General features: G+C 49.2%; 1 protein-coding gene and 1 pseudogene across 4 annotated transcripts in view; one reads left to right on the top strand and one right to left on the bottom strand.

Annotated features, from left to right (window-relative positions):
- The window catches only part of rassf4a (Ras association domain family member 4a), a 112,652-nt gene that overhangs the window by 56,627 nt on the left and 32,956 nt on the right, over nt 1-23,069 (bottom strand). Inside the window, exon 1 of one of the 3 annotated variants that reach the window (XM_084153719.1) lies at nt 21,458-21,535. The exons of the other annotated variants lie outside the window; for them this stretch is intronic. The gene's annotated coding sequence lies outside the window, so the exon portion shown is untranslated. Of the gene's footprint in view, nt 1-21,457; nt 21,536-23,069 lie in introns of those variants that run through there. 3 annotated transcript variants of the gene reach the window in all.
- LOC311111028 lies at nt 169-21,024 on the top strand (annotated as a pseudogene). Its single transcript, XR_014615915.1, has 4 exons — nt 169-232; nt 543-672; nt 1,036-1,119; nt 20,797-21,024. The product of XR_014615915.1 is annotated as an uncharacterized misc_RNA (transcript).

The following is a 23,069-nucleotide window of genomic DNA, read 5'->3' as shown; positions in this document are numbered from 1 at the left end:
GCTTATACATACTTATATATACTTTAGTTGAAAGGGAGAAAGGGAAATTCCAATAAGCAGTGAATGCTTGAAAACCCCAGATAGGGGCGTTAGGGGGCGGAGTGTGGGTGTGGGTACATAAGGGAGGCTCAGGCAGCTCTACTGCTCACTTCAGTTCTCAGTTGCAATATGAACTCTGTCATCTCTGTCTGCCTGCTGGCTACTCTGCCACTCTACTGCCTACTGCTTACAGGTAATAACCATTCAAAAATGGACAGGTGCACACAGGTTGGGTTAAAGTTTGAATAAGCGACATTGTGATTGTGAGTCAGTCTGTCTGTCTGTCGGTCTGTACTCTGTGGGCTGAATAGTGCCTAGAGATCTGTGCACTCAAACTCTAATCTGTTTGTCTATCTGTAGTTGGGCGGGAAGTGTGACTCAGGAGAGACTGATAGAATGTTATTTTCCTATGTGGTGTAATGAGGGTTAAACTGTGTGTGATATGATGACACAATGAATTTCACTTGAATCACCATTTGCTGTTTCTGTGTCCGTCTCTACAGTGGGTAAAGGTGAGGGGCAGTTTGTTCCAGGGAGGTGTGAGTGTTATGACACAAAGACAACTGTCAGGGGACCACTGTCTGACCTCAAAGTCACATTCAAAGGCGTCACCTGCAGCACTGACCAGATCATGTAAGTATCAGACCACACATGCACACACAAAGGCCCACACCCGGACATACAGACATGTGCACGCACACAGACAAGCTATAGTATAGTAAAAGGTTTTGAACCTCAAAGCTATTTAAAGTAACTACCCACTCGGCACACACTGGTGGAATCAACGTTGTTTCCACGTCATTTCAATGAAATTCCCTTGAACCAACGTGGAATAGATGTTGAATTGATGTCTGTGCCTAGTGGGTATGAGTGTATGTGTGTGATAAAGCATGTGTTTCCTCCTCGTGTTGTGTAATGACAATGTGTGTAATGATTAAGTCTATGTGTCCCTGTGTTTGTGTGTGTGTTAACTGTGTGCCTCTCTGTGTGTTGTAGAGTGGTAGTGAAGAGGACCAGTGAGTCTGTGTGCGTGAATCCAAAGGGACCACAGGGAAAACAGCTGCTGCACTGCTGGAAGATGTAAGAGACATTTTAACATAAAATACTTTATTTACTACACTTTACTTCCCAGCTAGCACATTTGGTTCCTTGGAAGTTGTGGCAACGTAAGCTTTTGGTTTCCCATTGGTTCTGGGAACAAAACTATACGTTTCCTGACCGGTAAAACTGAAACGTTCTGAGAACGGAACTGGAAATGTTGCCTGTTCTGGGAATGTACATTTTTAGGTTGCAGGGAGGTTCTGAGAACGTTTTACTATGGTTCCCTGACCGTTTTCCTGGGAGGTTTTATTAACGTTCTGAGAACGGAAATTATAGGTTATTTGAAGGTTTTGAATAACTTCCTTAACTTTTACTGAGTGTTTCAATAATACTTTTATTAACTGTTTTGAACTCCAAGCACAGATAGGACACATGGAAATTCATTCGCTTAGGCATTAATCATGCAAACACATTATTTTTTTTATTGTGGCATGGCGTCAGTGAGATTAAAACCTATGATCTTCTGTTCTCAATCCATGAATTAGTCCACTGAGCCACCAGGATGGAGTTAGCATGACATTGTTTTTACTCATACAAAGCTGTTCATTTCAGTCTATTCAAACAGACCAAATTTCAAAGGAAACAAGCACTCATTAAGATCAGGTGTGGCCAATTAGTGGGCGGGGCCAACATGCCTGAACTCCCTTAACAAGAGAAATCAAATCAAATCAAATTGAATTTGCCACGTGCCGAATACAACAGGTGTAGACCTTACAGTGAAATGCTTACTTACAGCCCTTAACCAACAATGCCGTTTTTAAGAAAAGGAAAAAAAAGTGGAGTAAAAAATAGATTAGTAAAAAATGCAAATAGTCCGGGTAGCCATGATTAGCTGTTCAGGAGTCTTATGGCTTGGGGGTAGAAGCTGTTAAGAAGCCGTTTGGACCTAGACATGGCGCTCCGGTACCGCTTGCCGTGCGGTAGCAGAGAGAACAGTCTTTGACTAGGGTGGCTGGAGTCTTTGACCATTTTTAGGGCCTTCCTCTGACACAACGCCTGGTATAGAGGTCCTGAATGGCAGGAAGCTTGGCCCCAGTGATGTACTGGGCCGTACGCACTACCCTCTGTAGTGCCTTGCGGTCGGAGGCCGAGCAGTTGCCATACCAGGCGGTGACGCAACCAGTCAGGATGCTCTCGATGGTGCACCTGTAGAACTTTTTGAGGAACTGAGGACCCATGCCAAATCTTTTCAGTCTCCTGAGGGGGAATAGGCTTTGTCGTGCTGTTAGATTAATTTGGATTTTAAGAATAATGACTAAAGGATTTCACCCCAAATACAGTATAAATGTTAGAATTATCATGTAGTGTCAACCCACTAACAGAGGGGGCGGTACTAAACATTCAAGGGTGAAGGGGAAGGCGGAAACTGTTTAGAAAACCCACCTAAAGGTGGGAGGAGTCAAGTTCAGGAGGTATAAAATCATATGTTTGTGTCTTTGGCGCCAGAGCTCTCCATGAATAAACATACAAAAAATCCTTCTTCGTGGTTATGGACCTTGAATCATTTATGATTAAAACCAGAGCCTTACAACCTCTGGTAATGTTTCAAGCTTAGGTTGAATTAGAGATAGAAATTCACATGACACGTGCCCTCTTCACGACTGTCTGTTTGTTGCTGATATGGACCCCAAGGAACATGAAGCTCTCAACCTGTTCCACTACAGCCCCGTCCATGAGAATGGTGGTGTGCTCAGTCCTCTTTTTTTTCCTGTAGTCCACAATCATCTCCTTTGTCTTGATCACGTCGAGGGAGAGGTTGTTATCCTGACACCACACAGCCAGGTCTCTGACCTCCTCCCTATAGGCTGTATCATCGTTGTCAGTGATCAGGCCTACCACTGTTGTGTCGTCGGCAAACTTAATGATGGTGTTGGAGTCGTGCCTGGCCATGCAGTCATGGGTGAACAGGGAGTACAGGAGGGGACTGAGCACGCACCCCTGAGGGGCCCACGTGTTGAGGATCAGTGTGGCAGATGTGTTGTTACCTACCCTTACCACCTGGGGGCGGCCCGTCAGGAAGTCCAGGATCCAGTTGCAGAGGGAGGTGTTTAGTCCCAGGATCCTTAGCTTAGTGATGAGCTTAGAGGGCACTATGGTGTTGAATGCTGAGCTGTAGTCAATGAATAGCATTCTCACGTAGGTGTTCCTCTTGTCCAGGTGGGAAAGGGCAGTGTGGAGTGCAATAGAGATTGCATCATCTGTGGATCTGTTGGGGCGGTATGCAAATTGGAGTGGGTCTAGGGTTTCTGGGATAATGCTGTTGATGTGAGCCATGACCAGCCTTTCAAAGCACGGGTCGGTAGTCATTTAGGTAGGTTATCTTAGTGTTCTTGGGCACAGGGACTATGGTGGTCTGCTTGAAACATGTTGGTATTACAGACTCAGTCAGGGCCATGTTGAAAATATCAGTGAAGACACTTGCCAGTTGGTCAGCGCATGCTCGGAGTACACGTCCTGGTAATCCGTCTGGCCCTGCGGCCTTGTGAATGTTGACCTGCTTAAAAGTCTTACTCACATCGCTATGGAGAGCGTGATCACATAGTCATCCGGAACAGCTGATGCTCTCATGCATGCTTCAGTGTTGCTTGCCTCGAAGCGACCATAGAAGTGATTTAGCTCGTCTGGTAGGTTTGTGTCACTGGGCAGCTCGCGGCTGTGCTTCCCTTTGTAGTCTGTAATAGTTTTCAAGCCCTGCCACATCCGACGAGCAACAGAGCCGGTGTAGTCCGATTCAATCTTAGTCCTGTATTGACTCTTTGCCTGTTTGATGGTTCGTCGGAGGGCATAGCAGGATTTCTTATAAGCATCCGGGTTAGAGTCCCGCTCCTTGAAAGCGGCAGCTCTACCCTTTAGCTCAGTGCGGATGTTGCCTGTAATCCATGGCTTCTGGATGGGGTATGTATGTACGGTCACTGTGGGGATGACGTCATCGATGCACTTATTGATGAAGCCAGTGACTGATGTGGTGTACTCCTCAATGCTATCGGAAGAATCCCGGAACATACAGTGGGGAGAAAAAGTATTTAGTCAGCCACCAATTGTGCAAGTTCTCCCACTTAAAAAGATGAGAGAGGCCTGTAATTTTCATCATAGGTACACGTCAACTATGACAGACAAAATGAGGAAAAAAAATCCTGAAAATCACATTGTAGGATTTCTTATGAATTTATTTGCAAATTATGGTGGAAAATAAGTATTTGGTCAATAACAAAAGTTTCTCAATACTTTGTTATATACCCTTTGTTGGCAATGACACAGGTCAAACGTTTTCTGTAAATCTTCACAAGGTTTTCACACACTGTTGCTGGTATTTTGGCCCATTCCTCCATGCAGATCTCCTCTAGAGCAGTGATGTTTTGGGGCTGTCGCTGGGCAACACGGACTTTCAACTCCCTCCAAAGATTTTCTATGGGGTTGAGATCTGGAGACTGGCTAGGTGTCACGGTTTCGGCCGAGGCTGCCTCTCTTCCTTGCTCGGGCAGGCTTCGGCGTTCGTCGTCTCCGGAATACTAGCTGCCACCGTTGCATGTTTCTATGTTCGTTTGCTTTTGTCTGATTGTTGTCACACCTGTTATCATTTAGTGTCATTAGTGTCCTATTTAGTTCTCGTTGTGTTTGTCAGGTGTTGTGTGTGATTGTTTTACTGTCGTGCCGGTAGGCTGGATATTTACTGTTTGCTCGGTTGAGCTAGTTTGCTCCTTAGTTTTGGAGTATTTTGTCGCACCTGTTTGTGCGCTTGTGTTTACGCCTACGTGCGGAGCTTTTGCCTCAGGGCATTTATTTCGTGTTTGTTTTGCTGTGCCTCACTAAAGTCTGTTGGACTAACGTACTGCGTCCTGCGCCTGATTCCACCCACACCCACCTACATCTACCTTGACAGAATCACACACCATACTCGATGGAATCAGCAGGAGCCGCAGCAGCACAGGCGACGTTGGAGGACAGGATCCGTGAGCAGGATGACCAGATCCTGCGGATGGGGTCCGCACTGCAGGAGGTGATCACCACCATCCGAGGCTGGGAGACCCAAGGGACTCCTCCACCGCCATCCTCCCTGCCCGCACCATCGGCCACTCAGCCCATTTCCGCTCCGGAACCCAGAGGAGTTCGACTCTCGCTCCCGAGGGCCTATGATGGGACCGCGGCCGGGTGTCAGGGATTCCTTCTCCAGGTGGAGCTTTACCTGGCCACCGTGTACCCGGCGCCCTCGGGACATGAGAGTGTGTCCGCCCTGATCTCCTGCCTTTCCGGGAAGGCGTTGGAATGGGCCAACGCAGAGTGGAGGAGGATCGACGCTAACACCATCACCTACGACGAGTTCTCCCGCCGCTTCAGGGCGGTGTTTGACCATCCCCCGGAGGGGAAAGCGGCGGGGGAGCGTCTGGTCGGCCTCAGGCAGGGGAAGAGGAGTGCCCAGGGGTTCGCCTTGGAGTTCCGTACCCTAGCGGCGGATGCAGGGTGGAATGAGCGGGCTCTCATCGATCACTACAGATGTAGTCTACGCGAGGACGTCCGTAGGGAGCTGGCCTGTAGGGACACCAGCCTCTCGTTCGACCAGTTGGTCGACATGTCCATCAGGCTGGATACCCTGCTAGCTACCCGCGGACGTTCCGAGGGGGGTCCGTCCATTTCACCCTCCAGCGCCTCCGAGCCGTGCCCCATGGAGCTCGGGGGCGCTGGCGCTAGAGAGAGGAGGGGTCGGCTTACGAGGGGGTCCATCTCCTGCACCAACTGTGGTCGGGGAGGACACACCGCGGCTAGGTGCTGGGGATGGCCTCCTCGGGGAGAGGACGACAGGTCCCGCACTGGGGAGTCCTTCCAGGTGAGTAGGCGCCCCACTCACCCAGAGCTCTCTGTTGCACATTTCTGTATATCTGTGCGTTTTCCACAGGTAGCACCTCATTCCCAGCATAAGGCGCTGGTAGATTCAGGCGCGGCTGGGAATTTTGTTGATAAGAAGTTTTGTTTAGCCTTAGGGATTCCCCTTCTCCCTGTTGACGTTCCCTTTCCCGTTCATGCCCTAGATAGCCGTCCGTTGGGTGCGGGCTTGATCAGGGAGGTCACTGCGCCACTTAGGATGTGTGCGCAGGGGGGTCATCAGGAGATGATCCAGCTATTTCTGATTGACTCGCCTGCGTATCCGGTGGTGCTGGGCATGCCCTGGTTGAGTACCCATAACCCATCTATTTCGTGGCAGGAGAGGGCTCTGATGGAGTGGTCTGCCCAGTGTGTGGGTCGATGTTTAGGCGTTTCCATAGGGGCTACCTCGGTGGAGAGTCCAAACCAGGTGCCCGCATTGCACGTTCCCCCTGAGTATGGGGATTTGGCTATTGTGTTCAGTAAGTCGAGGGCGACGCAGTTGCCTCCCCATAGGCAGGGAGATTGTGCGATAGACCTCCAGGCAGGAGCTGCGCTCCCACGGAGCCATGTGTATCCTCTGTCTCAGGAGGAGAAGAGAGCTATGGAGACGTACATAGACAAATCTCTGAGACAAGGATACATACGGCCTTCCACTTCCCCTGCGTCCTCGAGTTTCTTTTATGTGAAGAAAAAGGATGGAGGATTACGCCCGTGCATTGATTACCGTGGTCTCAATCAGATCACGGTGAAGTACAGTTATCCACTCCCGCTGATTGCGACCATGACGGAGTCATTGCACGGGGCGCGTTTCTTCACTAAATTAGATCTCAGGAGCGTGTACAACTTGGTGTGCATTAGGGAGGGCGATGAATGGAAGACAGCCTTTAGTACCACCTCGGGCCATTACGAGTATCTTGTCATGCCATACGGGTTGATGAACGCTCCTTCAGTTTTCCAATCATTCGTTGATGAGATCTTCAGGGACATGCAGGGGCAGGGGGTGGTCGTGTACATAGATGACATTCTCGTGTACTCGCCTACCCGAGTCGAGCATGTGGCCCTGGTGCGCAGAGTGTTGCGGAGGCTGTTGGAGCACGACCTGTATGTCAAGGCAGAGAAGTGTCTGTTTTTCCAGGAGTCGGTCTCCTTTTTGGGTTATCAGTTGTCTGCGTCAGGGGTGAAGATGGAGGTAGACCGGGTGTCGGCCGTGCGTAATTGGCAAACGCCAACCACTGTGAAGGAGGTGCAGCAGTTCTTGGGGTTTGCGAATTACTACCGGAGGTTTATCCGGGGTTTTGGACAGGTGGCAGCTCCCATAACGTCTCTTTTGAAGGGGTGTCCGGTGCGTCTGCAGTGGTCAGCCGAGGCGGACAGGGCGTTTGGGAGGTTGAAGGACCTGTTTACCTCGGCCCGGTGCTGGTGCATCCGGATCCCTCTTTGCCATTTAAGGTAGAGGTGGACGCGTCAGAGGCCGGTATAGGAGCCGTGCTTTCGCAACGGTCCGGCGCGCCACCTAAACTCCGCCCCTGTGCTTTTTATTCCAAGAAGCTCAGTCCGGCGGAGCGAAACTATGACGTAGGGGACAGGGAGCTGTTAGCCGTGGTACAGGCCCTAAAGGTGTGGAGGCACTGGCTTGAGGGGGCTCAACACCCTTTCCTCATTTTGACGGACCACCGTAACCTGGAGTACATCCGGGCAGCGAGGAGGCTGAACCCTCGCCAGGCGAGGTGGAATATGTTTTTGACTCGGTTCACATTTAAGATCACATACATCCCTGGGTCACAGAATGGTAAGGCAGACGCACTGTCTCGGCGGTATGACACGGAGGAGAGGTCCGTGGAGCCCACTCCCATACTGCCGGAGTCTTGTCTGGTGGCACCGGTAGTGTGGGAGGTCGATGCTGAACTCGAGCGAGCGTTACGCACCGACCCTAGTCCACCTCAATGTCCGGAGGGTCGGAAGTACGTTCCGCTCGAGGTTCGGGATCGATTGATCTATTGGGCTCACACGTCACCCTCCTCTGGACACCCTGGTATCGGCCGGACAGTGCACTGTCTTAGTGCCAAGTACTGGTGGCCCACGTTGGCGAGGGATGTGAGGGTTTATGTTTCCTCCTGCTCGGTGTGCGCCCAGTGTAAGGCGCCTAGACATCTGCCTAGGGGTAAGTTACTACCCCTGCCCGTTCCACAACGACCATGGTCTCACCTCTCGGTGGATTTCCTCACTGACCTTCCTCCTTCACAGGGGAATACCACTATACTGGTCGTTGTGGACCGGTTTTCTAAGGCCTGTCGTTTGCTCCCCATGCCGGGCCTTCCTACGGCCCTGCAAACTGCCGAAGCACTATTCACCCATGTGTTCCGGCACTACGGGGTACCCGAGGATATTGTGTCTGATCGAGGTCCCCAATTTACCTCCAGAGTCTGGAGAGCTTTTATGGAGCGGTTGGGGGTCTCGGTGAGCCTCACCTCGGGTTACCACCCGGAGAGTAATGGGCAGGTGGAACGTGTGAACCAGGATGTGGGTAGGTTTCTTAGAACATACTGCCAGGACCGGCCGGAGGAGTGGGCAAGGTACGTTCCCTGGGCCGAAATGGCCCAGAATTCCCTACGCCATTCCTCCACTAACCTAACCCCTTTCCAATGTGTGTTAGGTTACCAGCCGGTTCTGGCACCTTGGCAGCAGAGCCAGATCGAGGCTCCTGCGGTGGATGAGTGGGTGCGGCGCTCGGAGGAGACATGGAACGCTGCACACGTCCACCTGCAGCGGGCCATCCGTCGTCATAAGGCGAGCGCCGATCTCCACCGCAGTGAGGGACCGGTGTACGCACCTGGTGATCGAGTCTGGCTCTCTACCAGAAACCTGCCCCTCCGCCTGCCCTGCCGGAAACTGGAGGGTCTTTATATAGGGCACTTTACTTCCCAGCTAGCACATTTGGTTCCTTGGAAGTTGTGGCAACGTAAGCTTTTGGTTTCCCATTGGTTCTGGGAACAAAACTATACGTTTCCTGACCGGTAAAACTGAAACGTTCTGAGAACGGAACTGGAAATGTTGCCTGTTCTGGGAATGTACATTTTTAGGTTGCAGGGAGGTTCTGAGAACGTTTTACTATGGTTCCCTGACCGTTTTCCTGGGAGGTTTTATTAACGTTCTGAGAACGGAAATTATAGGTTATTTGAAGGTTTTGAATAACTTCCTTAACTTTTACTGAGTGTTTCAATAATACTTTTATTAACTGTTTTGAACTCCAAGCACAGATAGGACACATGGAAATTCATTCGCTTAGGCATTAATCATGCAAACACATTATTTTTTTTATTGTGGCATGGCGTCAGTGAGATTAAAACCTATGATCTTCTGTTCTCAATCCATGAATTAGTCCACTGAGCCACCAGGATGGAGTTAGCATGACATTGTTTTTACTCATACAAAGCTGTTCATTTCAGTCTATTCAAACAGACCAAATTTCAAAGGAAACAAGCACTCATTAAGATCAGGTGTGGCCAATTAGTGGGCGGGGCCAACATGCCTGAACTCCCTTAACAAGAGAAATCAAATCAAATCAAATTGAATTTGCCACGTGCCGAATACAACAGGTGTAGACCTTACAGTGAAATGCTTACTTACAGCCCTTAACCAACAATGCCGTTTTTAAGAAAAGGAAAAAAAAGTGGAGTAAAAAATAGATTAGTAAAAAATGCAAATAGTCCGGGTAGCCATGATTAGCTGTTCAGGAGTCTTATGGCTTGGGGGTAGAAGCTGTTAAGAAGCCGTTTGGACCTAGACATGGCGCTCCGGTACCGCTTGCCGTGCGGTAGCAGAGAGAACAGTCTTTGACTAGGGTGGCTGGAGTCTTTGACCATTTTTAGGGCCTTCCTCTGACACAACGCCTGGTATAGAGGTCCTGAATGGCAGGAAGCTTGGCCCCAGTGATGTACTGGGCCGTACGCACTACCCTCTGTAGTGCCTTGCGGTCGGAGGCCGAGCAGTTGCCATACCAGGCGGTGACGCAACCAGTCAGGATGCTCTCGATGGTGCACCTGTAGAACTTTTTGAGGAACTGAGGACCCATGCCAAATCTTTTCAGTCTCCTGAGGGGGAATAGGCTTTGTCGTGCTGTTAGATTAATTTGGATTTTAAGAATAATGACTAAAGGATTTCACCCCAAATACAGTATAAATGTTAGAATTATCATGTAGTGTCAACCCACTAACAGAGGGGGCGGTACTAAACATTCAAGGGTGAAGGGGAAGGCGGAAACTGTTTAGAAAACCCACCTAAAGGTGGGAGGAGTCAAGTTCAGGAGGTATAAAATCATATGTTTGTGTCTTTGGCGCCAGAGCTCTCCATGAATAAACATACAAAAAATCCTTCTTCGTGGTTATGGACCTTGAATCATTTATGATTAAAACCAGAGCCTTACAACCTCTGGTAATGTTTCAAGCTTAGGTTGAATTAGAGATAGAAATTCACATGACACGTGCCCTCTTCACGACTGTCTGTTTGTTGCTGATATGGACCCCAAGGAACATGAAGCTCTCAACCTGTTCCACTACAGCCCCGTCCATGAGAATGGTGGTGTGCTCAGTCCTCTTTTTTTTCCTGTAGTCCACAATCATCTCCTTTGTCTTGATCACGTCGAGGGAGAGGTTGTTATCCTGACACCACACAGCCAGGTCTCTGACCTCCTCCCTATAGGCTGTATCATCGTTGTCAGTGATCAGGCCTACCACTGTTGTGTCGTCGGCAAACTTAATGATGGTGTTGGAGTCGTGCCTGGCCATGCAGTCATGGGTGAACAGGGAGTACAGGAGGGGACTGAGCACGCACCCCTGAGGGGCCCACGTGTTGAGGATCAGTGTGGCAGATGTGTTGTTACCTACCCTTACCACCTGGGGGCGGCCCGTCAGGAAGTCCAGGATCCAGTTGCAGAGGGAGGTGTTTAGTCCCAGGATCCTTAGCTTAGTGATGAGCTTAGAGGGCACTATGGTGTTGAATGCTGAGCTGTAGTCAATGAATAGCATTCTCACGTAGGTGTTCCTCTTGTCCAGGTGGGAAAGGGCAGTGTGGAGTGCAATAGAGATTGCATCATCTGTGGATCTGTTGGGGCGGTATGCAAATTGGAGTGGGTCTAGGGTTTCTGGGATAATGCTGTTGATGTGAGCCATGACCAGGCTTTCAAAGCACGGGTCGGTAGTCATTTAGGTAGGTTATCTTAGTGTTCTTGGGCACAGGGACTATGGTGGTCTGCTTGAAACATGTTGGTATTACAGACTCAGTCAGGGCCATGTTGAAAATATCAGTGAAGACACTTGCCAGTTGGTCAGCGCATGCTCGGAGTACACGTCCTGGTAATCCGTCTGGCCCTGCGGCCTTGTGAATGTTGACCTGCTTAAAAGTCTTACTCACATCGCTATGGAGAGCGTGATCACATAGTCATCCGGAACAGCTGATGCTCTCATGCATGCTTCAGTGTTGCTTGCCTCGAAGCGACCATAGAAGTGATTTAGCTCGTCTGGTAGGTTTGTGTCACTGGGCAGCTCGCGGCTGTGCTTCCCTTTGTAGTCTGTAATAGTTTTCAAGCCCTGCCACATCCGACGAGCAACAGAGCCGGTGTAGTCCGATTCAATCTTAGTCCTGTATTGACTCTTTGCCTGTTTGATGGTTCGTCGGAGGGCATAGCAGGATTTCTTATAAGCATCCGGGTTAGAGTCCCGCTCCTTGAAAGCGGCAGCTCTACCCTTTAGCTCAGTGCGGATGTTGCCTGTAATCCATGGCTTCTGGATGGGGTATGTATGTACGGTCACTGTGGGGATGACGTCATCGATGCACTTATTGATGAAGCCAGTGACTGATGTGGTGTACTCCTCAATGCTATCGGAAGAATCCCGGAACATACAGTGGGGAGAAAAAGTATTTAGTCAGCCACCAATTGTGCAAGTTCTCCCACTTAAAAAGATGAGAGAGGCCTGTAATTTTCATCATAGGTACACGTCAACTATGACAGACAAAATGAGGAAAAAAAATCCTGAAAATCACATTGTAGGATTTCTTATGAATTTATTTGCAAATTATGGTGGAAAATAAGTATTTGGTCAATAACAAAAGTTTCTCAATACTTTGTTATATACCCTTTGTTGGCAATGACACAGGTCAAACGTTTTCTGTAAATCTTCACAAGGTTTTCACACACTGTTGCTGGTATTTTGGCCCATTCCTCCATGCAGATCTCCTCTAGAGCAGTGATGTTTTGGGGCTGTCGCTGGGCAACACGGACTTTCAACTCCCTCCAAAGATTTTCTATGGGGTTGAGATCTGGAGACTGGCTAGGTGTCACGGTTTCGGCCGAGGCTGCCTCTCTTCCTTGCTCGGGCAGGCTTCGGCGTTCGTCGTCTCCGGAATACTAGCTGCCACCGTTGCATGTTTCTATGTTCGTTTGCTTTTGTCTGATTGTTGTCACACCTGTTATCATTTAGTGTCATTAGTGTCCTATTTAGTTCTCGTTGTGTTTGTCAGGTGTTGTGTGTGATTGTTTTACTGTCGTGCCGGTAGGCTGGATATTTACTGTTTGCTCGGTTGAGCTAGTTTGCTCCTTAGTTTTGGAGTATTTTGTCGCACCTGTTTGTGCGCTTGTGTTTACGCCTACGTGCGGAGCTTTTGCCTCAGGGCATTTATTTCGTGTTTGTTTTGCTGTGCCTCACTAAAGTCTGTTGGACTAACGTACTGCGTCCTGCGCCTGATTCCACCCACACCCACCTACATCTACCTTGACAGAATCACACACCATACTCGATGGAATCAGCAGGAGCCGCAGCAGCACAGGCGACGTTGGAGGACAGGATCCGTGAGCAGGATGACCAGATCCTGCGGATGGGGTCCGCACTGCAGGAGGTGATCACCACCATCCGAGGCTGGGAGACCCAAGGGACTCCTCCACCGCCATCCTCCCTGCCCGCACCATCGGCCACTCAGCCCATTTCCGCTCCGGAACCCAGAGGAGTTCGACTCTCGCTCCCGAGGGCCTATGATGGGACCGCGGCCGGGTGTCAGGGATTCCTTCTCCAGGTGGAGCTTTACCTGGCCACCGTGTACCCGGCGCCCTCGGGACATGAGAGTGTGTCCGCCCTGATCTCCTGCCTTTCCGGGAAGGCGTTGGAATGGGCCAACGCAGAGTGGAGGAGGATCGACGCTAACACCATCACCTACGACGAGTTCTCCCGCCGCTTCAGGGCGGTGTTTGACCATCCCCCGGAGGGGAAAGCGGCGGGGGAGCGTCTGGTCGGCCTCAGGCAGGGGAAGAGGAGTGCCCAGGGGTTCGCCTTGGAGTTCCGTACCCTAGCGGCGGATGCAGGGTGGAATGAGCGGGCTCTCATCGATCACTACAGATGTAGTCTACGCGAGGACGTCCGTAGGGAGCTGGCCTGTAGGGACACCAGCCTCTCGTTCGACCAGTTGGTCGACATGTCCATCAGGCTGGATACCCTGCTAGCTACCCGCGGACGTTCCGAGGGGGGTCCGTCCATTTCACCCTCCAGCGCCTCCGAGCCGTGCCCCATGGAGCTCGGGGGCGCTGGCGCTAGAGAGAGGAGGGGTCGGCTTACGAGGGGGTCCATCTCCTGCACCAACTGTGGTCGGGGAGGACACACCGCGGCTAGGTGCTGGGGATGGCCTCCTCGGGGAGAGGACGACAGGTCCCGCACTGGGGAGTCCTTCCAGGTGAGTAGGCGCCCCACTCACCCAGAGCTCTCTGTTGCACATTTCTGTATATCTGTGCGTTTTCCACAGGTAGCACCTCATTCCCAGCATAAGGCGCTGGTAGATTCAGGCGCGGCTGGGAATTTTGTTGATAAGAAGTTTTGTTTAGCCTTAGGGATTCCCCTTCTCCCTGTTGACGTTCCCTTTCCCGTTCATGCCCTAGATAGCCGTCCGTTGGGTGCGGGCTTGATCAGGGAGGTCACTGCGCCACTTAGGATGTGTGCGCAGGGGGGTCATCAGGAGATGATCCAGCTATTTCTGATTGACTCGCCTGCGTATCCGGTGGTGCTGGGCATGCCCTGGTTGAGTACCCATAACCCATCTATTTCGTGGCAGGAGAGGGCTCTGATGGAGTGGTCTGCCCAGTGTGTGGGTCGATGTTTAGGCGTTTCCATAGGGGCTACCTCGGTGGAGAGTCCAAACCAGGTGCCCGCATTGCACGTTCCCCCTGAGTATGGGGATTTGGCTATTGTGTTCAGTAAGTCGAGGGCGACGCAGTTGCCTCCCCATAGGCAGGGAGATTGTGCGATAGACCTCCAGGCAGGAGCTGCGCTCCCACGGAGCCATGTGTATCCTCTGTCTCAGGAGGAGAAGAGAGCTATGGAGACGTACATAGACAAATCTCTGAGACAAGGATACATACGGCCTTCCACTTCCCCTGCGTCCTCGAGTTTCTTTTATGTGAAGAAAAAGGATGGAGGATTACGCCCGTGCATTGATTACCGTGGTCTCAATCAGATCACGGTGAAGTACAGTTATCCACTCCCGCTGATTGCGACCATGACGGAGTCATTGCACGGGGCGCGTTTCTTCACTAAATTAGATCTCAGGAGCGTGTACAACTTGGTGTGCATTAGGGAGGGCGATGAATGGAAGACAGCCTTTAGTACCACCTCGGGCCATTACGAGTATCTTGTCATGCCATACGGGTTGATGAACGCTCCTTCAGTTTTCCAATCATTCGTTGATGAGATCTTCAGGGACATGCAGGGGCAGGGGGTGGTCGTGTACATAGATGACATTCTCGTGTACTCGCCTACCCGAGTCGAGCATGTGGCCCTGGTGCGCAGAGTGTTGCGGAGGCTGTTGGAGCACGACCTGTATGTCAAGGCAGAGAAGTGTCTGTTTTTCCAGGAGTCGGTCTCCTTTTTGGGTTATCAGTTGTCTGCGTCAGGGGTGAAGATGGAGGTAGACCGGGTGTCGGCCGTGCGTAATTGGCAAACGCCAACCACTGTGAAGGAGGTGCAGCAGTTCTTGGGGTTTGCGAATTACTACCGGAGGTTTATCCGGGGTTTTGGACAGGTGGCAGCTCCCATAACGTCTCTTTTGAAGGGGTGTCCGGTGCGTCTGCAGTGGTCAGCCGAGGCGGACAGGGCGTTTGGGAGGTTGAAGGACCTGTTTACCTCGGCCCCGGTGCTGGTGCATCCGGATCCCTCTTTGCCATTTAAGGTAGAGGTGGACGCGTCAGAGGCCGGTATAGGAGCCGTGCTTTCGCAACGGTCCGGCGCGCCACCTAAACTCCGCCCCTGTGCTTTTTATTCCAAGAAGCTCAGTCCGGCGGAGCGAAACTATGACGTAGGGGACAGGGAGCTGTTAGCCGTGGTACAGGCCCTAAAGGTGTGGAGGCACTGGCTTGAGGGGGCTCAACACCCTTTCCTCATTTTGACGGACCACCGTAACCTGGAGTACATCCGGGCAGCGAGGAGGCTGAACCCTCGCCAGGCGAGGTGGAATATGTTTTTGACTCGGTTCACATTTAAGATCACATACATCCCTGGGTCACAGAATGGTAAGGCAGACGCACTGTCTCGGCGGTATGACACGGAGGAGAGGTCCGTGGAGCCCACTCCCATACTGCCGGAGTCTTGTCTGGTGGCACCGGTAGTGTGGGAGGTCGATGCTGAACTCGAGCGAGCGTTACGCACCGACCCTAGTCCACCTCAATGTCCGGAGGGTCGGAAGTACGTTCCGCTCGAGGTTCGGGATCGATTGATCTATTGGGCTCACACGTCACCCTCCTCTGGACACCCTGGTATCGGCCGGACAGTGCACTGTCTTAGTGCCAAGTACTGGTGGCCCACGTTGGCGAGGGATGTGAGGGTTTATGTTTCCTCCTGCTCGGTGTGCGCCCAGTGTAAGGCGCCTAGACATCTGCCTAGGGGTAAGTTACTACCCCTGCCCGTTCCACAACGACCATGGTCTCACCTCTCGGTGGATTTCCTCACTGACCTTCCTCCTTCACAGGGGAATACCACTATACTGGTCGTTGTGGACCGGTTTTCTAAGGCCTGTCGTTTGCTCCCCATGCCGGGCCTTCCTACGGCCCTGCAAACTGCCGAAGCACTATTCACCCATGTGTTCCGGCACTACGGGGTACCCGAGGATATTGTGTCTGATCGAGGTCCCCAATTTACCTCCAGAGTCTGGAGAGCTTTTATGGAGCGGTTGGGGGTCTCGGTGAGCCTCACCTCGGGTTACCACCCGGAGAGTAATGGGCAGGTGGAACGTGTGAACCAGGATGTGGGTAGGTTTCTTAGAACATACTGCCAGGACCGGCCGGAGGAGTGGGCAAGGTACGTTCCCTGGGCCGAAATGGCCCAGAATTCCCTACGCCATTCCTCCACTAACCTAACCCCTTTCCAATGTGTGTTAGGTTACCAGCCGGTTCTGGCACCTTGGCAGCAGAGCCAGATCGAGGCTCCTGCGGTGGATGAGTGGGTGCGGCGCTCGGAGGAGACATGGAACGCTGCACACGTCCACCTGCAGCGGGCCATCCGTCGTCATAAGGCGAGCGCCGATCTCCACCGCAGTGAGGGACCGGTGTACGCACCTGGTGATCGAGTCTGGCTCTCTACCAGAAACCTGCCCCTCCGCCTGCCCTGCCGGAAACTGGGTCGGCGGTTTGTAGGGCCATTTAAAGTCCTGAGAAGGTTGAACGAGGTGTGTTACAAATTACAACTGCCTGTGGAGTATAAAAGTATTAACCCCTCGTTCCATGTGTCTCTTCTCAGGCCGGTGGTAGCTGGCCCACTCCAAGAAAGTGAGATCAGGGAGACTCCTCCGCCCCCATTGGACATCGAGGGGGCACCGGCGTACTCTGTGCGGTCCATCTTGGATTCGAGACGTCGGATGGGGGGTCTCCAATATCTAGTGGAGTGGGAGGGGTACGGCCCGGAGGAACGGTGCTGGGTGCCGAGGAGAGACATTTTGGACCCGTCTCTCCTGACGGAATTCCATCGTGGGCACCCGACGCATCCTGCTCCGCGTCCTCCTGGTCGTCCCCGAGGCCGGAGTCGGCGCACGTCTGGAGCCGCGCGTCAAGGAGGGGGTACTGTCACGGTTTCGGCCGAGGCTGCCTCTCTTCCTTGCTCGGGCAGGCTTCGGCGTTCGTCGTCTCCGGAATACTAGCTGCCACCGTTGCATGTTTCTATGTTCGTTTGCTTTTGTCTGATTGTTGTCACACCTGTTATCATTTAGTGTCATTAGTGTCCTATTTAGTTCTCGTTGTGTTTGTCAGGTGTTGTGTGTGATTGTTTTACTGTCGTGCCGGTAGGCTGGATATTTACTGTTTGCTCGGTTGAGCTAGTTTGCTCCTTAGTTTTGGAGTATTTTGTCGCACCTGTTTGTGCGCTTGTGTTTACGCCTACGTGCGGAGCTTTTGCCTCAGGGCATTTATTTCGTGTTTGTTTTGCTGTGCCTCACTAAAGTCTGTTGGACTAACGTACTGCGTCCTGCGCCTGATTCCACCCACACCCACCTACATCTACCTTGACACTAGGCCACTCCAGGACCTTGAAATGCTTCTTACGAAGCCACTCCTTCGTTGCCCGGGCGGTGTGTTTGGGATCATTCTCATGCTGAAAGACCCAGCCACGTTTCATCTTCAATGCCCTTGCTGATGGAAGGAGGTTTTCATTCAAAATCTCACGATACATGGCCCCATTCATTCTTTCCTTTACACGGATCAGTCGTCCTGGTCCCTTTGCAGAAAAACAGCCCCAAAGCATGATGTTTCCACCCCCATGCTTCACAGTAGGTATGGTGTTATTTGGATGCAACTCAGCATTCTTTGTCCTCCAAACACGACGAGTTGAGTTTTTACCAAAAAGTTCTATTTTGGTTTCATCTGACCATATGACATTCTCCCAATCCTCTTCTGGATCATCCAAATGCACTCTAGCAAACTTCAGACGGGCCTGGACATGTAATGGCTTAAGCAGGGGGACACGTCTGGCACTGCAGGATTTGATTCCCTGGCGGCGTAGTGTGTTACTGATGGTAGGCTTTGTTACTTTGGTCCTAGCTCTCTGCAGGTCATTCACTAGGTCCCCCCGTGTGGTTCTGGGATTTTTGCTCACCGTTCTTGTGATCATTTTGACCCCACGGGGTGAGATCTTGCGTGGAGCCCCAGATCGAGGGAGATTATCAGTGGTCTTGTATGTCTTCCATTTCCTAATAATTGCTCCCACAGTTGATTTTTTAAAACCAAGCTGCTTACCTATTGCAGATTCAGTCTTCCCAGCCTGGTGCAGGTCTACAATTTTGTTTCTGGTGTCCTTTGACAGCTCTTTGGTCTTGGCCATAGTGGAGTTTGGAGTGTGACTGTTTGAGGTTGTGGACAGGTGTCTTTTATACTGATAACAAGTTCAAACAGGTGCCATTAATACAGGTAACGAGTGGAGGACAGAGGAGCCTCTTAAAGAAGAAGTTACAGGTCTGTGAGAGCCAGAAATCTTGCTTGTTTGTAGGTGACCAAATACTTATTTTCCACCATAATTTGCAAATAAATTCATAAAAAATCCTACAATGTGATGTTCTGGATTTTTTTTTCTCAATTTGTCTGTCATAGTTGACGTGTACCTATGATGAAAATTACAGGCCTCTCTCATCTTTTTAAGTGGGAGAACATGCACAATTGGTGGCTGACTAAATACTTTTTTTCCCCACTGTATTCCAGTCTGTGCTAGCAAATCTGTCCTGTAGCTTAGCATCTGCGTCATCTGACCACTTCCTTATTAACTGAGACACTGGTGCGTCCTGCTTTAGTTTTTGCTTGTAAGCAGGAATCAGGAGTAGAGTTATGGTCGGATTTGCCAAATGGGGGAGAGCTTTGTACGCGTCTCTTTGTGTGGAGTAAAGGTGGTCTAGAGTTTTTTTTCCCTCTGGTTGCACATTTAACATGCTGGTAGAAATGAGGTAGAACGGATTTAAGTTTCCCTGCATTAAAGTCCCCGGCCACTAGGAGCGCCGCCTCTGGACGTTTTCCTGCTTACTTATGGCCTTGTAACGCTCATTGAGTGCAATCTTAGTGCCAGCATCGGTTTGTGGAGGTAAATAGACAACTACGAAGAATATAGATGAAAACTCTCTTGGTAAATAGTGTGGTCTACAGCTTATCATGAGATACTCTACCTCAGGCGAGCAAAACCTCAAGACTTCCTTAGTATTAGATTTTATGCACCAGCTGTTGTTTACAAATATACACAGACCGCCACCCCTTGTCTTACTGGAGTCAGCCATTATATCCTGCCGATGTAGCGTATATATGTCGTCGTTCAGCCACGACTCTGTGAAACATAAGATATTAAAAATTTTAATGTCCCGTTGGTAGGATAACCTTAATCTTAGGTCGTCCAATTCATTTTCAAATGATGGAACATTGGCTAATCGAATTGATGGAAGAGGCAGTTTACTCGCTCGCCATCAGATCCTTCCAAGGCACCCCGACCTACGTCCACTATATCTCTGTCTCTTTCTCATGCGAATGATGGGGATTTGGGCCTTGTCGGGTGTCTGTAGAATATTGTTTGCGTCCGACTCGTTGAAGAAAAAATCTTCGTCCAATACGAGGTGAGTAATCGCTGTCCTGATATCCAGAAGCTCTTTTTGATCATAAGAGACGGTGCCAGAAACATTATGTACAGAATAAATTACAAATAACGCAAAAGGACACACATAATAGTACAAATGGTTAGAGGGCTGTAAAACGACATCCATCTTCTCCGGCGCCACTACAAGAGGATAGAGTTTTGTTGACGCTGAGAATGGAATGTATATGTTTTTAAATAATATTCTTAGAACGTTCTTTGAATGTTACTAATGTTTTCTTGTGGTTTTTATGGAACGTTTTCTTAATGTTCTGAGAACATGACTTTAATTAGAACAATGAGGAAACCTGCAGAAATCGTCATGCTGAACTACTGAAATTCCCACAGAAGAATGTTGTTTCTTAGCGTTCTCTGAACTATTTGAGAACATTCCCTATGTCAAACCAGTCGGAGAACACTCCTAGAACATTACCCAAAATGTATTTGTAAATATAACCATGTTTGAACTTTTAGGAAACGTTCTGTTAAAGTAATGAAATACCAAGAAAATAACGTGCTGGGAATGTTACAAAGCCAAGCAAGTATCCTGCACCATTCCCAGAAAGTTTTGGGAAGGTTGTATGCAGAATAACCATAGGCAACGACGCGCTCAGACTCACCAAGCTCTGAGAACGTTCTCAGAATGTTCTGTGCTAGCTGGGTTCACTTCAGCATACGTTACTGTACTTTTCAGTACTTTTCTGTACTTTACTTACTTTACTTTAATTTACTTTATAAACATAAGTGGATAGTTATATGGCATACTTCCGAAAGACAATCTAGAATGTCTAACCAATTTGGCAACACAATGTAGCCAGGGTTGTTGAACGCAAGGCTGGTTTGTGATTTTAGTTGACTCCAGGTGAAAATATGCATGTATACAGTATGCTGCAGAGTTAATACTTTCATGTGGCTTTGATAAAATTGAGTTTCAGTTTAACTGTGATTCAGATCATAAAATCCTGTCAACAGTTTGTGATACAAAGAGCCCTCTGTTCAGCTAGTCTCTCTCTCTCTCACTCTATTTCTCTCTCGCCACTCTCCCTCTATCTATCCTATCTCTCTCCAATTCCCCTCTCTCTTTTTCTATCTCTCCCTCCCTCTGCGATAACAACAGCTGTACTAAACATATCCATGTATATTCCCTCTCTCTCTCTCTCGCTCTCACTCTCAGAACCCGAGCGAACGGATTGGATAAGAAGAGGTGTCTGAGGCAGAGGAGGCAAGGGGAACCAAGGACAGAAACAGAGAACTCAGGGGACAATCTAAAGAGAGCAAAAGAAGAAGGGCAACAACAATCCCTGCCTTAGGGTGACCACAGAGCCAGTACCTGTCCGTTCTCCTGACCAGCAGTGTAGTGTTCTAGCTAGTCTACACTGTAACCCTAGACCAGACCAATACACCAGAGGCACTGCAGACACCAGATGACAAACTACAGACACCAGAGAAACTACAGACACCAGAGGCACTACAGCCACTGAACCAGAATCTGGGTTTACAGGTGATGTTGAATATGGCGATTGTCCTTTAAGCCTAGGAAGCAGCCATTCAACTTGCCATTCACCAGCTTTTCAAGCTTAATAATGGCCAAATACATTACTGCCGTTATGGCTAGGAATGAAATTGGGCTCCTTAACATTAAGAAAAATCCCACAAAATGTAAATCGCAGTGCAGTTATCACAAAACATTATTTTCCGTGTTATAGCCTAACTAGACGATAGGCTATAAAGGCCTGTGGAAAGTTGTGTAATTTAAATAAAACCATAGAGTAACTTTAAGCTACCTTGGTGAATTTGCGAGGCATGCAAGACAGATTACCAAGACATATACACACCACAGTGTTTTCTGCCTGCTCCCTCCTCTCTCTGCCTCATGCTGGCTCGCCTGGGAGCTTATACATTATGCCAATTCTGTTGCAAAATGTTTCTTAAACGGAAGCAAACGGAACAAAACAGGGAGGGACCTATCTGAATTTGTCCAATAGAGACTCTCGTTCAACTGTTTGGATTAATGATTACATCCCTGCTCTTTTTCTTTGCTAATGATGCGAGTGTGTGTTGAGTCTTCCGTCTGTTGCGTGTAGAATATCCTAGGCTATTCATTGATGATAGGCCCTGCTTTACTGAAGTTGCAAGACATTGCATGCCAAGAAATTGCGAGATACAGCATTCCATTGCGAGATACAGTTTCTGATTGCCGATAGGCCTAGTGCACGGTCATGAAACAAATAACTGCCTGTCTCATGGTAATTGTCCGTTGATTAACATAAACACATTTAGCAACTCCTGGCTTCCACGCACAGCCTACAAACCACTGATGCAGACCTTTGGAAAATCTACGTGGGCTACACTAGTTCATTTAGCAGACAAGATTTGCTTAGAATTCAGTGGCATTATTTTATATTATTTTATAGTATGAATAATACAATTGAACATAGCTGAATAAAATATAAATTATATTTTCTCCAAACGATTTGAGGGAGTGCGCACATGCGGCTATTATGTGTTGAGCGGTTAACAAAGAAACAGGTACTCCTATATGCTTAATTTAGAGTTATTTATGTAACTTTAGTCGTGATACAAATGTTGGGCTATATGTTTAGATTTTTTATACATTCTAAGGCTGTATGATGCGACTCTAATGATGATTTGAAAAAAGTCGCATGAAAGGCATGAGTTCTGCTTTGTTTTTTTTGCGCAGGCTGTATACACTTTATCAGTCTCTCATTCACACTTTTGATAAGCTCTTGATAATGCCTCGAATTTCCCGGCGGCATCCCCTTTGTGTGGCCGTAATGCCCCCTAAAAAAATCTATGCCTTTTGTGGCCAGTGGCTGTTGTGCCCTTGGGCTGAATATAATAATTATAATTCCCTTCTCCCGGCTGGGCGCACCGAAGCACCTCTCACTCGCATAGCTCTCTGTCATGTGATCGGGTCTTTCTCACAGGTGTAGACAGACATATCGGGGACACAACTGCGCGAGTCCTTATCCAATTCCGAGGCACATATTGAATATATTGGAAGACAACAAGATGAGTAGGCCTAATGAACAGCAAAAGCAAGAGTCTATGTCAATCTACTATCCTCCATAGTACAAAAGTTTACCTATTCTGTGCGAGAAATAAATATTCCAAACATAGTCTGTGACAGTTGTGGGATGCGATAGATCCCAAATTAATACAACCACTATTAATATATAATCCACAAGTGATAGGCTAATATTGTCACCCATCAGACTATTCTAAATTGAATCTTGTCTTTACATATAATACATATAATGTGTGAAATTTGTTTTGATTCAGAATGGACCATTATCATGCACCTGTCTCGAAACAGGAGCAGGGGAAAAAAATACATGTCATCTATGCACTTAAATAGCAAACGGAGGACGCTATTCCCATGGTTCATTTTCATGGCATCCTGTTGTAAAGAGAAGCAATGTGCTT

Source organism: Coregonus lavaretus (assembly GCF_964263955.1).
Source record: "Coregonus lavaretus genome assembly, chromosome: 36".
Lineage (NCBI taxonomy): Eukaryota > Metazoa > Chordata > Actinopteri > Salmoniformes > Salmonidae > Coregonus > Coregonus lavaretus.
Note: the sequence above shows the minus strand (reverse complement) of the source record. Positions and strands in the feature narration are given on the sequence as shown.